General features: G+C 33.3%; 1 protein-coding gene across 2 annotated transcripts in view; it reads left to right on the top strand.

The window, feature by feature from the left end:
* oaf (BRICHOS-like domain-containing protein out at first) overlaps window positions 1-18268 on the top strand; it is a 421903-nt gene that overhangs the window by 330515 nt on the left and 73120 nt on the right. The window lies entirely within an intron of this gene.

Genomic DNA, 18268 nt, shown 5'->3' with positions numbered 1-18268 from the left:
ATTGAAGTCCGAATCTCTACATATTGTCATGAAACATTGTCAACCACAGGAGACCATTTTACGAATTGGTAAGAAGATAATGAATGTGGTAAAATAATTGAGAACGATATTATTTTTCCTAATTCTAATTATGAAATTTATTTTAAAACTCACCTATAGCAGTGTACCTCTTACCTCTGTACCTCTTAAATAAAACATTGTAAAGAACATTCACATAATTATCGCATGTTACTTGTTCATCAAAATTTGTCTTGGAATAATTCAATCACAATAAGTCATCACCCGAAGACGATTGTAGATACTAACAATCGAAACGTCGTGAACTGACGTGGCTTGGAATCTCTCCACTTTGTTTATTATTTTTTTTTTTTAATTTTCTTTATTCATTTCTTCATTTTCATTTACTCAATTGTTCTATTTTTACTTGTATTTTATTTCACTATTATTTCATTTCAGGTTTATTTTGGTTGATATAATTGTTATTTTCAGCTATTAATTTTCAATTCTTCCTTTTTAGTTGTTTTAGGGATTTCAAATCATTCTATATAGTAGAGACAATGGAAGTCCGAACTAGTGAAATTCATCATGAAACATTGTCAATCACCTTCAAACAAACAATAAGTTCTGTTTACTTCACTTATTGTTACTAAGTACCTACCTTTGGTACTGAATAATACATTTGTCATGTGATGTAAGATTCAAAACTTTTTTTGCCTTTCCGTTTTATTTCAAAGAACATTCCCCATTGATATTGACACGTTTTTACGTGCATCTGACGATTGTGTACGATTGGGTCATAAGTAAAGTATGTGATGAAACCCACTTTTTCAAAGCATCCTTTGCTTCTGTAATTGAAAAAATTTGCTAAAACTTCATCTCGTACTGAGTACATCGAACAGAGATAGCTACACAAACATGAGTCGTCGGCAATTTCTCGGACCAATTGATGACACATTACTATATTTTGACAGTATAAGTCGTTTACATGTTGTTTATTTGTAAGTTTTTGCGGTTTCATTTATTTTTTATTACACATATAGTTGTTTCACTACTTATAATCTCCGAGCATTTCAAATTTTTAAATAAGTAATTATCAATTCCAACTTCAAATTGGAAAGGGCTCTTTCCAATTTTCCGCATAATGTGATATTCAAATTATATGATATCGGAGTTAAAAAATGAAACTCTTTAACAAAAATAATTTGGAAAGTGTTGACGAACATCATGAAATTCAGTGAATTAAAAAAAAACAAATCTTCGTTAAAATGTTAGGTGGTTTGGAACAGAGACTTACCGTTTTGCTTTCATTTCTTTGACGGCTTATATAGGATGCAAAAATTGATGACACATGTGTATTTGTCTGTTGTCTCACCTGGAGTCATTTCGTGCTATATATTCTTGTGTCACGCCTTCTGGAAGAAACAGCCGCTTAATGATCTCATGTAGATGACATCGATTTGCCATATACGCCGTGTGCATTCTAGTTGTTCCCCACCGGAAAAAAGCACCGACACACGTCTTTGGGGTGTCAGCTGGAGAGTAGGGCGCTTTCATTCGCTACGCTTTATAAAGATTTTCAAATGAGTCTCAGTCTCCTTGTTTCGCAGAAATCTTTCAATTCCATCTCGAACAACGCATTCACCCGTGACAGAAACTAGAAGCCAGGCGTTATTGAAACAGGTGGTGAAATATTTTATCTGTCGTATATTGTCTTTGACTGTTTTTCAAACCGTGCTCTGAAGGGTATTGATGAATTCAATCACGAAATTTCAGGCCTTCGGAGAAGGTGTATAGCCAGTCCAAATATAATGGTTCACGTGGTTTTTTTCGTTGAAATCAATTTTGAAATACATCAGTTTTCATTTACCAAAATACACTCGTTAACATGTATATGTATATCACATATTCACCCTGGCCCCTCTAAAGTGCAACAACCATCTCTTAAAATTTTCAAATAGGATAAAAGGTTAAGTGTAACAACTCTTTTAAAAAGTATGTCGTTTTCTATAGTTCTTTTGCTAATCAAATCTTGTATGGACGGAACTTGTACTATTTCAGTATTTGCCAGCCACTACTCACATACACAATGACGAATGTCATCACTGTTATAGCTTAATTTTTCTCGAGATTGAATACCCCATATTGAAATATTTCATGAAGTTATAAATGTAATGATATAATGTAGAAACATTTCCAGTGATAATTTCTAATTACTTAAAAATTGAGTAGCATTATTTGACTATTCAAAAAATCAAACAACTATGGAACGGTAATCCCATGTTGTGAGAAATAACGTTATGGGAAAAAACTTTTTGGTTTTCTACTTTTTTCACATATATAATCTCATCTAAAAGATATATCCATCCCAATTCATATAACATCATCTTTTGTAGTGCAACTCAGTTTCCCAAAATCAAAATAATTGCTTGTATTTCAGATATGAGACAACTCCCCTCATTATAGGATCCCAATATGAAACGACCTTTACGGGGCTGGTTAATCGATGAAAAGTTTTCTATAACAAATCAAATATGTCAATAAATATATTACAAATGGTTTGCCTAAAATAATTTTGGTCTAGAGGATGATTAGCTAACAATTTAAAAATATTTTCAAAACATTTCACTGGTTTGGTTCATAGACACATTCGTAAATGTTTTTTATCATTTTGGAGTAACTTAATATATAAAAAAATAGTAATAAATTAGAAGAATGTTTCTAAATATTTTTTCAATAAATCAATCATTTATGTATATAATACATTTTATGTGACATTCTTTAGTAAATGGAGAGGTAATGGGGATACGTATATAAAATTTTTCTCACAAATTCCATTTCTTTCTTCAGCAGACAAAATAAAAACAAACAAAACAAAAATTTATAAGAAAATATATATAATAAGGATTTTGTGTGTTTATCGTTATAAAATAACAAAAGTATAAAATAAAAGTACAATAATAAAAGTACAAAAGTCTTTTAATTAACAAATTATTTAGCATCTGAGTTATCGGACATAATATTGTGATCTCGAATTTCAGAACATTCTTCGTCATCGCTTTCTGTTTCAGTTGTTTTCACAATGTCTTCTATCCTTGAAGGTATTCGATCCCCAATGAACCCTTGTTTTAAATATATATTTATGAACAAACCGCAGTTCTCAGGCTGAAGTTTCATGCAGTCCGGATACGTTGCATTAATTCCCATGGAATTTATGAAAATAGTTCGTAAAATTGTTTGTCAATGATATCCAGAATGGTGGTATAGCAAATTCTTCGCTGTCTTCTTTAGCAGAGTCATTTTTTAAAAAAATGTAATATCTCGCATCATTCACATACATTCACATACTAGCAGTAAATTCTTGATCGGTGTTCATTCTTACGTCAATGAAAATATCGGCTTCATCTGTTAATGACGCAAAAACTGTTTGATATCTTTCATTTTTTGAAAGTAGCTCAAAAGGTTTGATTTTTCCTTTATTGTAAAATGCTGCCGTGTAAACGCAACCTGTGAAAGTTTGACTCGCAGCAATATTTCACATTTTAAAACTCGACAACCTGCAGTCAGGACTGCTATTTCGCATACCACCGCGTTTGTAATTCATTTACCAGGCCAGTGCAAGTTACTAGTATCGATTTACCTGTTTATACCTGTCTACCTAAGAGTTGTGAGGGGAAAAAATCAGTCAACCTAACTTCATCATATTCTATAGGCTTCATACTTTGCAATTGGTATGCAATTTGTTTATTTACCAAGCCAGTGAAATATTTAACAAAAATTCATTGTAAAATACTCTATTAATGATATTCTGAACTGAAATTTGTTTGTCAACGCATTCGCAATATATTTATTAACATATTCAATTTGATATAAAATACTTTTCATGTATTAACCAGCTCCGTGAAGGTCGTTTTATGCTGGGATCCGAGACTAACTAGTGAGAGTTGTTTTATAGAAAGTACGTTTTGACAAATTCCCTCCTTACGAGCGCGACTACATCAAAGCGCCAATAACACATGTGTTCCTCTGTATAAACGAGGATATAGCAGCTGAACGAGAAGCATAATGAATTTCCACTATTAATGACACAGACGTATTCGAAATCGTCATATAAAACTGATTGTTTAGATGTATTTGGTAGTTTCTAAACGAAACAGCTAACCTTAGGTAACTATTTATAGAATGGTGTATAATACATTTCAACTTACAGCTAGCCGAATAAATAGTTATTTTGACCGTTGAAATTGCTGTATTTTTTGTTCAGAATAGTATAAAACGAGAGCGATATGTTTCACATATTTATTCAATTTAGTTCAGCTCTGTAGTTTAGTCAGTTGAAAGAATTCAGTAGTTATTGTTCAAATCTAATATACAGGACGGTCCAAAGAAAACTTGACCTCCTCTGTGAGTCAGAAACGGACATGTAATCAAAAATTTCAAGGAACATGTCACTTTTTATTTCTAGGGGGACTAATTCTGATATGAAAATCATACTCGGAACTTCATCCCCCTGCGGTCACCAACTACCCACCCTATTTTTTGGTCCAACAATATGATTACCCAAAATCCCGGTCCATACATTCAATTTTTGTGGTGTTTGTGAATGTGTTCCCATCACCAAATGAGAATTCACATCGCTTCAATAACGACAATTATGTCTATTTACTCCACCATTCAACATGAAAGAACTTTCGTCTGAAAAACATGTATTGTATAAAAAGGTTTGGGTTATTGGTCAATTTCTTGCTGAACACCTCACAAAACTGAAGGATGGAATTCGTAGGCTTTCAAAATCCTAAAAACACTAATAGTGAAACACCAAACGCTCTAGCTACTTGTCTGATAGATTGTCGATTATCCATTTGTACATGTTCTAAAACTGCAACTTCAACTCCATCATTTCTGACAGAACGGGATACTTCATGTTTTCTGTTGTGAACAGAACACCTGAAGTTCGAAACGCATCCATTAACTGTTTAACGTATTGATAGCTCACGTTCTACTCTGGATGATTCGTATTATAAATTCTTGCAGCGGCTTTAGTACATTTATTATTTCGATAATAGGTTGCAACAAATTCTAATATTTCTTCAGTAGAATAAACCATTTTAGAACACAGTGAACAAGGATGACTGAATAATAATTTGTAAAGAAATGTCAGTGGCCAAACATTTACTTTTTGTTCGGCGACAACTAGATTCAACAAAAATTACCAGTGCAAAAAAAAACTAACAGTGTCGTAAATTTCAAAACGTTTACTACTAATTAAATAAATTCCACAAATCTAGAAGACTTGCTGCAGGAAATTATTAGGGAATGCCGATTTCTGACTCTAAACATCTTCAATAATGTAAGAAACGCTTTCGAAAGTAGACTGTATTATTGTATGGAACTAGATGGAGGTCATTTTGAACATTATTCGTTGATTGTGTGTCCATTGATATTATTTTGGTTGATTTCCTCAATAAAATGAGCGACAGCAAATTTTCTGGTTCTTCTTAAATAAAACGTTCAACATTTAATTTCTCAATAACGAATGAATCCATTTCGAAAAAAATTACAAGTAATAGAGGGACACAAGGCCTTTCAAATGATGTATCACTCGACCCCCATACCATTGAAAAAAATAAGGAGGGTAGTTGCTGGCCGCAGTGGGGTGAAGTTTTGGGTATGATTACCATATCAGAATCAGTCCCCCTAGTGATGGATTGACGTGTTCTTTGAAATTTTCGATTGCACGTCTGTTTCTAACTTACAGCGGGGGTCAAGTTTTCGTTGGAACTCCCTGCATGGTTGAAACCAGTTCAGTAGTTACTTCGTCAGTATGATACAAATATGCAGATGCTATCACAAGTTATTTAAGAGTGTTTCTTTTGCAAGTGAATAGTAATCCAGTTATTCAGTAAATAAAGACTTCACAAATGTTAACGAAAATATGGTGAATGCGAAGGGTGATCGTTACTTTAAAAAAATAATGTGTTCGTAGGTAATTATTAGCTTTTTAATAATTATAATAATAGTTCTATTGAATTGTTGTTTCAGATATAAACTTCAATTCATATTAAATTCTGTACATTTTGTAGGTACTTGAAGTTGAGTTATTTTCTACCAAGAAAACAACGACACCAATAACAGACTACAAATGTGAGAATAAAAAATTGACCATTCGCAAATAACATGGCTAACACAGAAGAGTCCGCTATTCTGCTTTATGGCAAAATATGCAAATGATTTAGAAGAAAGATATAAAGTTATCTACAACATCTAGAGTAAAAAATTCATTGGGAAACGGATTTTTTTATCATTTCGAATCTCAGTTTATTTCTAAATGGTGGTGTCAGTTGATCCGTTTATGCATTTCTGCGAAAATTGGTAGGGAGATACCAATTCTGCTTTGTCGTTGTCGAAGACTCATTATGTATGTCAGTTACGAGGGGTTATGGTGAAACTGTATTTTATATTTATTATTATTGGAACTTGTCAATTTTGTTGAATAGATAATAAGATTTCAAATTTCAAAACTCCATATTATTGGATTCAGATCATCACTATAATGAGCTAATAAAATGTTTCTCAAAGAACAAAATTAATTGTAGAAATTTGAAAAATAATTTTCATTAGGTATCGGCCAATTTCATTGAATTTTTTAAAAAAATGTGATATTTCAAACCAAATTTCTGGAGAAATTTCAACAATAGAAAATACTATCGTCGTAGTGAACTATGATAATAATCAGTCAAAAATTTCGATTGAAGATCATTGTTAATGGTAACGAACAATATAGACCAAAGAATGTGTCATTGACATTTTTTGGAAATTAAGAATGGGTCATCTTTATTGTTTCTCCAGAATTACTTCTGCGATTGGGATCATGTTCAGTTCAAGGATTATGTAATTTTTTTTTGTGTTATCTTTTTTAATACTTTGTCTGAACATTTATTGATACATTTTCCAGTAAAGAAGTATCTCATCGGTTCATGTGGATCCTTTTCGATTCCAATCAAGATATCTAATTTCGTTTCACTCTGACCACTGCGGACTGCTCTGCAGACAACTAGAATACGTATTCACTATGAATATTTCGGGAGTGTCAATTTTCAAAATGGAAACGATGTATTGTGGTGAACTCCACTCATCACTTATACTAAAACCAATAATAATTGAGAGTAGAAGTAAGCCCAGTTGACAGCAAATCGGGGGCGTGCTTATTAATTTTTGAGAGGGTTAAGAATGAAAGAAAAATTCTTAGTACAATTAGTTAAAATATTCATACAGATTTTTTATTTATTTCATTAAAACTTTGCAATATCGTAATTCACCTAATCGTTGTAGTCATTAGGTGGGCCTTATGAAAACGGAGTAATAATCGTGATAATTATAGTAGGTACCAAATAAATTAATAATATAACTTTTTTTCACTATTGGGTTGCAGCAATTGATAAGTGAACTCTTTATAACTATTCTCAAGCTTTCGAGTAACTTAAACTCATCGTCAGGGGTACTAGAAAATACAAATTACAAATTTTTGATAATAGAATATAATATAAATGTAAATGTACAAATTTTCGTTTAATCTTCAACCTCAGATTCGTCACTGTTGCTACCGCTATCATCAAAGTGAATTATGATTGGTTCAATATTGTGTTCAATACGGTTCTCTACGTCCCACATTTTTTGCTCCTCTTTTAAAACATGCTGCATGCATTTCTCTCAGTCTTCTGCAGAAACAGTTCGAATAGCTTTTTGTATGTGATGTTGCACGTCCACTAATTTAAATGTTCTCTTTTCTCGTGCCACATATCCTTTTACTTGCGCCCAGATTAAATCTATTGGGTTTAATTCGCAGTGGTATGGTGGTAACCTTAAAACTGTAATTCCACGACTTAACGCCATTTCATCCACTGCGAATTTTTTATATTTGTCTGTGTGTAATTTTATTAGCTGAAGTAGTTCTGCCTTTAAACTATCTTTGTTATATTGGATGTTCTTATTAATTAACCATTCTTGAATTGCTGCTTTTTTCCATGATTGTTTCGGTTATGGTTCTAAATGTCGACTATGGTATGGGGCATTGTCCATGACGATGACAGACCCAGGTTCCACAAGTTGAATGTTGCCTTCAAACCATTTTTCAAACACCTCCGCATCCATCTCTTCATGATAGTCGCCTGTTTTCTTAGATTTAAATATTAATTCACCATTTGGTAAAAATCCACTGTCGCTTCCTATATGCGTAACTATCAGACGACTACCTTTTCCAGATGGCTGTTTTAACCCAACTGACAAACGTTCAATAAAGGCTTGTCGTGCACTTGTTATATTACCATCCTGCCATACTTTTTTGACCGTATGTCCTTGGTTAAACCATGTCTCCATGAAATACAATTTTTTTGAGCTTCCGAAATTCGTCAATTTTTCTTAGATACTTTCGCCTCCATGCTATTATTTCTTGACGTTCAATGAGAATGCTTTTCCTGTCAACTTTTCCGTACGTAAATTTCATTTCGTGCACAAGTTTCCTAAAAGTTTCCTTACCCATTTTTGGGACCAATTCATGATCACTAAGTGCCTCCAGAACTGTTTGTAGTGTGGGCAGCTCATTTCTGAAAAAGAAACTGTGAATAGTTCTGCGTATACTGGTTTTGGCTTTTTCATCAACTGTGATTTTTTTTTCGTCCGCTACTAGTTTTTGGCGTTTGTACGTCCCCATGAATTTCTGCTTCTCTTAGTATTTTGTAAATCGATGATTTTGGTACACCGGTATAATCAGAGCACATATCAACTAATTTGTCTTTTGTAATTGTGGAACTTAATGATGTAGAAATACCCGGTTGGTTATTCGGAAGTACACACGTAGAATTACAGCACATATGTACAAAGTCATCTTTTGGTGGCTGATGATCTCTTTCAAGACAGTGAAATACTCGCAGTACAATTTGTTTTTCTCTTACTGACCGAGACTCCGACCGTTTTACCTTTTTCGACGTGGAAGGCCCGACCATGTCTCCCATTTTTTGAGTAGTTTGAGAACGGTGTAGAAATATAATTATGTAACGCTTAAACACTTATTAGCATTATTATTTTCACCAATTGTTATCACAACACGTCGATTGCTGACTAACTTAACTGTAAAACGTACAATTCTCGCTGTATAATTCACAAACCAATGATACGCTCATGGCTGCAAGTACATTAGTGAGGACTGCAACGATGAGATGGAAGTTACGGTAAAGTGACAAAGACAGAAATATCGTTGCGTACAGCGTTGCCACTAGTTGTAATAAATATCTGACACTATACAGAAAATAATGAATTTTGACAGTAATCAGGAAATGTATAAGTATTACTCATTACAAGCTCATTACTGATTTTTGTCATAAATAATACCTTTTAATCGTACTAGTATTGTGTATCATCTATAATTTCCCACAATCTACAACTCTACTGCTTACTATATTTTGATTCTGCTATAAACTGGTAACGTAAAATTTAGATATGACAACGCGCTTTACTCTCAATCATTATTGGTTTTACTATAGTGTTGAATTATTTATAGTCGACTCATAAATAAAACCAGTTATGTCTATTGAAAAAAAACATTTCGGATATCTATTGGAAAAGAGAATACAATGAAAATACTGTTCAATAGATTTGGCTGACATTTCGGTTAATCGGGTTTTTAATGAATCATAGATAAGGAAATACATCAGAACTTTTTGCTGTTGGAACATATGGGTAAAAGCAAAAAGTAAATGTCTACACGAATTAAGTCGCTGGTAACTGTTTCTATAATTATATAAAAAAGTAATAATGTTGTTTTTCCTATTTCATATACTATCTTTCTCTCTCTCTCTCTCACTGTCTCTACTCCGACAAAGAAATAGTCTCAACCCAAGAATGGTACCTGCAAGTTCGATACTTTTTCTTCTGGTATTGAATCAATCTCTTCATAGAATTTTTTACCGGTTTCAAAAATGGTAATATGTTTACACCACAGGAATATTCAACCAAGTTTTGAAACAGAATTTGCTCATCCCAGGTAGTCAATCAATATTGCAATCAACCTACCATTTTAATGCATGTTTATTTGTTGCGAGAACTGAATTAACGTTGTCTCTACCGAAATGAGCTATGTATATTGTATGTCGCACTCGACTGATTGATGAAACTCCAATTAATCAAAGTCATCGCGGAAAATTAATCAGAAGGAACATTTCAGAAACATTTACAACATTCATTAGGGAGTGGAAGAGATTATATTGCTGAATAATCTTCCAAATGGGGTATATAAACTACAGAATTGAATTTACCATATGAGGTACTCAATTGATGGAACGGAAAATCGTAAAATGCACACAAGTTTGTGGATAATATAACAGAGGTTTTGCCAAAGAGTTATAGTTACAGTTTCAATTTTCTTATTGTTCTCAGCAAATGAATCACCTTGTTTCTTGTGAGAATGGTTTATCCATGCTCAATAATAATAGCAGGGATTCAGGTATTTTATACCCAGATCATTTGATTTTCGGCATTTTCTCATATTCTAATTGATTTGTGCATATTGTTTATGGTAAATGAAGGCTCATCTATCTACCTATCATTTGTCGAAATTTGAAGCTGTTTGTATAGTGTGAATGATACGTTCTACTCATCAATCGATCCCTGCTCTGGAACGATCGGTGTTTACTGCTTAGTTCTTCTGATCTGATCTTCTGAGTCGTAATTCTTTTGTACGAAATCACGTTATATCACAGTTCAGCAGTTGACTGAATTTTCATCAAAAGTGTTTCGCTACTGAGTTTGATGACTCAAGATGGATCTATGGGTGAATTTCATTAGTTTGGACTTTCATTGCCTGATTTGAAATCTCTGAAGGAATCAATAAAATAAAATGAACAGATGCAAATAACAATTATATTAGGCAAAAAAACCTGAAATGACATTACAATAAAATAAAATACAAGCAACAATTGAAAATTGAACAAAAAATAAATAAAAATTTTGAGATTTCAACTGTTTGGGTGTTTGACTGTAAATTCTTGTGGCGGGGCGGCAGATAATTTGGTTTATCTTCTGACGTCTTCTTTTCGGATCGTCTCCCTATACGCAGAAGTTGCAGTGTGCTTCTTCGATCTTTGCGGCCGTTTAGACACTGTTTCTTCATTTTATTTTTCGGCGAGCATGGACTGCAGCACCGGAAACTTCACTAGAAGCGTCTGCAATTGCCCTAAGGCCATGACCTCTGGGAGGGTAACAGGCGTTCTCTGATGATGAATCGGTCCTCGCATACGAAACGTCACTTCTGACTGTCGGTTTTCATTAGACCTATCTGAGACCCTTTTCTTGATTTCGGCACGTTCAGGGCACCCTTGGAAACTCGTTATCCCTTGCAGTCCCTTGCAGGGCGAATTTTTGGGTCTTTTACATTCCTTGGTTGAGTGCCATCTGGCACATTTGACACAAGCCGGAATTGCTTTGCAGTTTCGTTGTGTGTGTCCAAACTTCTGGCATCTATAACACTGTCCTGCTCTGTTTCTCGGTTTTTGTGTTTCGGCGCTCACACGCACATTTTGGATTTCGGTGATTTCGTAAATGTTATTTTAGCTCCTCGATACCAAAACAAGCACAAACGGGATCGGTGTCTTGTTTGCTTTACTCAAGCGGGCAACAGATAGGATCTCAACTCCTTTGCCATGGACTTCGGTCTTGATGTCATCACATTCTATGGACTCCGGGACTCCACGAAAAACTACTCTAAGTGGTTTTTCGCCTTGCATTGTGTAAGTATGATAGGAAATCTTTTCACCGTTCTTGGCACCGTTTTATAAAGCATTATAGTCATTATCAATATTTTGTAAGGCCTTTTACAAACTATACAAAACAGTTTTATAAACATTTTGACAGTTACTATAAAATTTGTTTAACACTCTTAAAAGGTAGTTTTATAAAGACTTCCCTTATTGCACTTTTGCGACACATAAAATAATCAGAGACAATTTTATAAGAGTTTTTCAGTAGTTCCAAGTAGGCGTTATAAAATATAATACAGCCGAAAACGATAACAATAAAATAAAAAAGTGTTCAAAAAGTTTTCTTGAAGGCTCAAGAAGTTATTTTGTATTGGACACTAGGAAAATACAATAGATATGTCACCAACTGAAAACTAACAAATAGAAAGGTTGAAGCCATTTTAAAATTTCACTTCTGCACTCATAAAACTTATAAAGACATTGTTTGTGTTTCGAAGATTGATATCTTTACTGCAAATTAAATTTCATTGACAAATATATAGCTTATCATTAGCAAAATTTAAGCGCGCTACTCATTTATAAATGTTTTCGGTAAAATTATTAATTATACAAAAATTCACTCTGTCAACGTATTCATTTTCTGGTCGCAAACTTAACTCACTTTATTCTAAATAATATAATGTTATAATATTTATGTACTTTTCAGCTGTAAATATCACTATATGTGCGGTATTTCATATTTTCAACTTATCTATTTTCAGTATCCGGATCGCTATCATTCAAAATGGTGTCGTTCTATAAAATAAATTGGTATCAGTAGCAAGCATTTCAACGTACTTTAGCTACTATGTTACCCCTATAAAACTGTTGAGAAACACTTAGTTCTGGGAGTGATGGTATTGCGGCAGAGTCGGACTAATTTTAAAGCTATAAGTTTCTACAAAAGTGCTTGTATGAATAAAAGATTTCTCACACATAGTTCGGATAAATATTATCTGTCTTTGATGTTTTGGCTAAAATGTTTCATCGATTATAAAGTCTAAACGACGGGTTTTAACCATTATAATAACCTTTTCCTGTTTTTCGCAAGAAATTGAAGCAATAGGTCAGGTAGGATAGTTTGAAGTATTTTTTAGTATTTCCAATATACAGGGCGACTCAAAAAGCTTTCAGAAAGTTTTTTATGGAACACCAAGTCATTTCTTCGTCTATTTGAAGTACTTCGAACTGAATCTAAAACTATTATATACCCCCAATAAATGCTCAAAATGGCCGCCATTGAGTTATCATTTATTTTCATTTATATATTCCTGATACAAACAGAAAAATCCACTACAGTATCCACACAATGGAGTTATTATCAAATTGAAAGTATTAATTAATACACTAATATATGCATATCATCTAAAATTGAGGATGAATTAGAATTGAATACAGTAACAATAAAAACTGATTATTAGTTATTGACAAAATATATCAATGAATTATAATTTATAGTAATGAGTTTTCAATATTTTTTTGGCGCTAAGTTACGATGTATCAAAAATATAGAAGTATTTTGCAAGAGTGTTACCTCATATTACTGGAGTTTTCTCCCAACACCAAACTGTTCTAGATCTATTATTAAGATTTTCGAACGTATTTTTTTTTTTAATAGATGGATTTTCTGAAATAACTTGAACAAAACCAAACTAGCCCAACCCAACCATTATCCCTTCTTTTACTAAACAAAACATTATAAAAAAATATTTGTTACAAATAGAGTATTCGAACCAGTCGTCACAAAAATTAATCATACGTCAATCAGTCAACATCCCAACATCAAAGGCAATTTCACTAACGAAAACCTATGGATATGAACACTGTCACGAATTAATTATAGAAAGCGGGTAGCGAACCCATACAATCGAATTTGAACGCGAACGCATACGCTCAAATCACGAAATTGTCGGAAACCTAGATACTCCCAAATGGATAAAATTCCGTGAATCACCTTGTATGGTTCAGCTGCTAAAACTGAACTCCCATCCAACTCATTTCTATATGAAATATTTTTTCGAAACACAACTAAGCACCCCGTTATTTTGCTGCTCCGCTGTGGCTCTGCTGACGGTACACAAAACTATTGTGATTGTTATAAGTTAGTTGGCAACATTTTTGCTAATAAACGACACATTGGTGACTCTTATAATATAAATTACTTATATTCATCACATATTACCTTTTTTATGTCTAATACATGTGAATATTAGACATAACCTATATGATCGCCGATGAAATATTGTTGATATATAATTTATCATGCGTTTAGAGGAAATGAGGGATAAGTTTTTGATGTCAGAATATATCTTTTAATTAGCTTCAATAATTGACCAGATATTTGATAATTCAGACCTATATTTTCAGTCGATAGTTTTTTTTTGAAGCTGGATTTGACTCATTTTATCTACGTTTTAGGTATATATGTTCACCATAGTTCCGTCGTCATGGGTAATTAATAACCAACTCTCATGGCCAAAAATTGATGCTGATAAGCTTATACGAATCCACAATTCTATGCCCGAAGCCAGTTGGTTTACAATGATGTATAAACTAAAACGAAGTCATTTAATGACCTACCAAATTGCTGAAGAAGAACTATTAGAACGAATGCTGAAAATGACGATACAGAACAAGAAAAAATTATCAATTCTATGCAATCCAAAAAGCAAGCAGGGTTATTTTCATTCAAACAAGTTGTCACAGAAAGTGTGAAAAAGCCAGAGTTATGTATCTTTTATGGGACACCGTCTATATGACAGTAGGTATTAGTTATTCGAGGAGTTACTTCTGAATACTTTCTATAAAGCATACCTTGCTGTACCTGAATTTGTCATCATTTAAAGGGTTGTAACACGAAACTGCTCCACTCGGAACAAAATATTCAGGTTTTCTAAATAGATAACTAAAAACTGAAACTTGAAAGTGCAAACCCTTTGTATTTTACAGTCCTCCAAATTTTGAATAATGAGGTTGATTTACTAAACCCAATGCCTTGAAAATATTGAATTCACTTACGGGGTACCTATACTTAATAAAAATCAAATATTTAGAAGTTGCTGAAGAACTAATTTCCACCACGATATCGATGGTGTCCCATTTGAATAACTAAATAAAAATATTCTTACTAAACACAACTAAAATTTTGAAGATTTTTTCAAAGCTGTGATTGATGTTAGCTGGTTGTTCTTATTTGCTGTATTTTATTCTTGGTGGCAGCAAATATATATTAGCAAAAGCAATTCAATTTTATAACAGTTATATTAGTGTTTTTGAATTGTTGTGAATATGCCATACTATAAAGTATTTGGGAAATTATCATTGAAGTGACAATATAGTAATGAAAATAAAATAGTGTCTGAAAACATTCTACTAAAATAATTTCATTAAAGCTACAGGAAACAGTTATAAAATAAGCTTGAAATAGTTTTATAACTATCATAAAAATCTCCCAGAAAAGTGTTATAAAACTGCTACATAACAATTTACTTTTATAGGAAAATAAGTTTTATAAGTTAGTTTTAAAAATGTTTCTGTGATAATTTCCTGACTATTTTATAATGGTTTTTTAATTTTATTTCATAAACGATTCTATGACAAATTTATAAAACACTTTTATTGCCTACAACTGTATTGTGTTCACCGATCATCTAATACAATCAATTAGCATTTTGGAAGTAATTATAAAATATTAATAAAATAAAACTGTTGCAACACCATGGAATTATAAAACAACTTTGCTGGTTGGGAGTCGATTCGGACGGGACTCATTTCTCCAAGAGATAACTATTTATAGATCATTCGAGTGCTCTCACGTATCCCCACTTCCGTCTTACCGCTTCACCGGTTTAATGGGAGCTCCGTCTGATTATGGGTTTCTATTTTTTATGTATTTCTATTCTAGCTTGGCTTAGCGTTGTTGGACAACATATATGCGGCTTCTTTGAATTTCCTCCTAAGTGTTCCTCCCTGTGGATGATCTCAGCTTGAGACTACTTGATGTTATGTTGATGAGTCCAAATATGCTCTGATATTCATGATTTGCTGGTTCCTCCTCGCTTCTTGTGCTTGGCAATGTAGACTTTCAATGACCTCTTAGTTTCACCGATATAGGATTTTCCACACTCGCAGGGTGTCTGGTAAATGCGATTCTTCGAATCGCAGTCCGTGATGAGTGGCCTGGTTTTAGTGAGGCTGCTACAGATAATGTTTACGGATTTGAAGCAGGTCATGATGTTGTACTTGGACCCAGTTCTTCTTATTCTTTTCGAAAATCATCTGATGTAGGGAAGTGCGAATACTGGTTGTGACCAGTGTTGCCACAAGCTATTTTTTCATCGAGGTAGATTTCTGGATGGAAGCGGGGTAGAATCGGGGTGGATCCACATTCACATGATGACACCAGTCACAGTGACGCATTGATGTATACCTATGATTGTCGTTCTTTGTTCTATGATAAATTTGACGATCGTAATGAAAAACATGTCAAATGTCATTGCATCCAAATTTGGGATCGATGTGTTTTCAAACCATTCGAAAATATTAGCTTCCATGTACTTATGATAGTCAACATTGCAGTTCTCAAATTTTTTTCGTATCCTTCACTTCCTCCGCAATGCACAATGATTAGTCGCGATCTTTTGTTTGCAGGCTTGTTTGGCGTACACATTCTCGAACCATCAGTCCACCCTTTCGTAACTGTGTCGCTAGTGTCATTCCAAATTTGCCGTTGTTCTTTTCTATATTTAGTTATTCGTTCTGAGTATTTGTTTAGCAATTCTACTATTCTTCTGCTTTCCATAACTGCTTGACATTTGTTAATTATTTTAAATCTAAATCCTAGTTTCTTCATCCAACCCTAAAGAGTTTTGTCACAGCAGCTCACGTTATTCCTTATCATTTCAATGTAGGAATCTCATTGATTTTGTAACAGTCGTATACTGTTTTTTTTGATGATTTTATTAGATGAAGATCTGAAGGTTTTGGTAATCCTGTATTACATCGCGTCTTGCGTTCATAAGGTTTGTTTTTGACTATTTCACATATAGTTGAGAAAGTAATTTTGGTCAAATCTAATTGTAATAGTTTGTTTCCCTCGAAACCAAACTTGAGATGTAGATTCTTATATAGATTGAAACATACTCTCTGTGTTTCAATATTCGAATGTATCCGAATCGGATTTCCTGGTATCTCTTTTTCGCATTGTTCACCATCGCTATTGGAATCACTACACTGGAAAAAGTCTGCGTTGTTATCACACTCGTTTTTACTATTAGTACTTGTCCAAAGACGCCACATTTTAAATAGATAACAAAAATTTTAAGTAAATATAAATGCACCAATATCGAATTTCAACACTCAAATCGCGATCAGTTCCTGAACTCAACACGACGCGATAACCAAAGGCCGCATTCCATGATTTCTATTCATGACTTCAAATAAATTTTATGAGTCTTCAGTCAATCACAAAAAACTCGGTTAGTAAAAAGTATCTAACACGAAACGCCAAGTGTACAGTCCACACATAGAAATGTTGCCGGTTCATTTCTGTGTGTTGGTTTTTATGACCTTTGAGGGTGCCGACAACTTTAACGGTGTACAATATCGGTTACTTCGACTATACGTATAACTATATTTATATCACAGACTGAGATTGCACATAATATAAATATTTCCACATTTACGTTCTCACGGTAAATGATGATCACGGTGTTCGGTATCATTGGAAGAGCAGAAGAGCACTGTAGTGTAACTCAGTACTCAGTCACAGAATATCGGAACTATCGGTGTAAGACATCGACATCTTAACCTCAATATGTCGGTGGTGTGAGAGTCTTACAGTAAGACACAAGGGTACTCGGCTCGTGTAACACGGCAGATTCAAAATCAAACCTAAATATTTGTTCATTTTCTCAATTTTTATTTAACATTATTTTGCTTTATATCTGAGCGGGGTAGATTTACTTGAGGCGAGCGAGAGGGTGAAATTCAGTTCAAGAAGGGTACAACTACCCCGTACGGGGTAGGTGTGTCAACAGTGGGTGTGACGGCTTCTCTTGCGAGACTCTTTCGGTCTTTATTGTTCAATTTTTAAATTTTGCTGAATATAATTGTTATTTTCAGATATTCATTTCGATTTTATTGATTCTTTAAGGGACTTGAACTCATTTTATATATTATTAAACAATGGGAGTCCGAACTAATGAAACTCACCATGAAACATTGTCAACCACCTTTATAGAAATGGATCTATGAAATATACAAATATGCTAACATAATCGTACACAGGTAAAATAATTAGAGCATGGTAGATCATGAGCAAAATATTCAACTAGGTCTAATAAAATTTTTCAAAATGCTGAAAATTCATGGGTTTTGCTGAATTTCTAAGATGAAAAATTCAGCCCAGCGAAACAGTAAATAAATTCCAAAGATAATTGAAGCATACACTAGATATGAAATAATAAAAAATTATAAACCTT

The sequence above is a fragment of the Leptinotarsa decemlineata genome, unplaced genomic scaffold (assembly GCF_025532065.1).
Source record: "Leptinotarsa decemlineata unplaced genomic scaffold, Ldec_3_MD MMD2_tig00026328_RagTag_RagTag, whole genome shotgun sequence".
Classification (NCBI taxonomy): Eukaryota; Metazoa; Arthropoda; class Insecta; order Coleoptera; family Chrysomelidae; genus Leptinotarsa; species Leptinotarsa decemlineata.
This window is presented reverse-complemented; position numbering and strand designations above follow the sequence as displayed.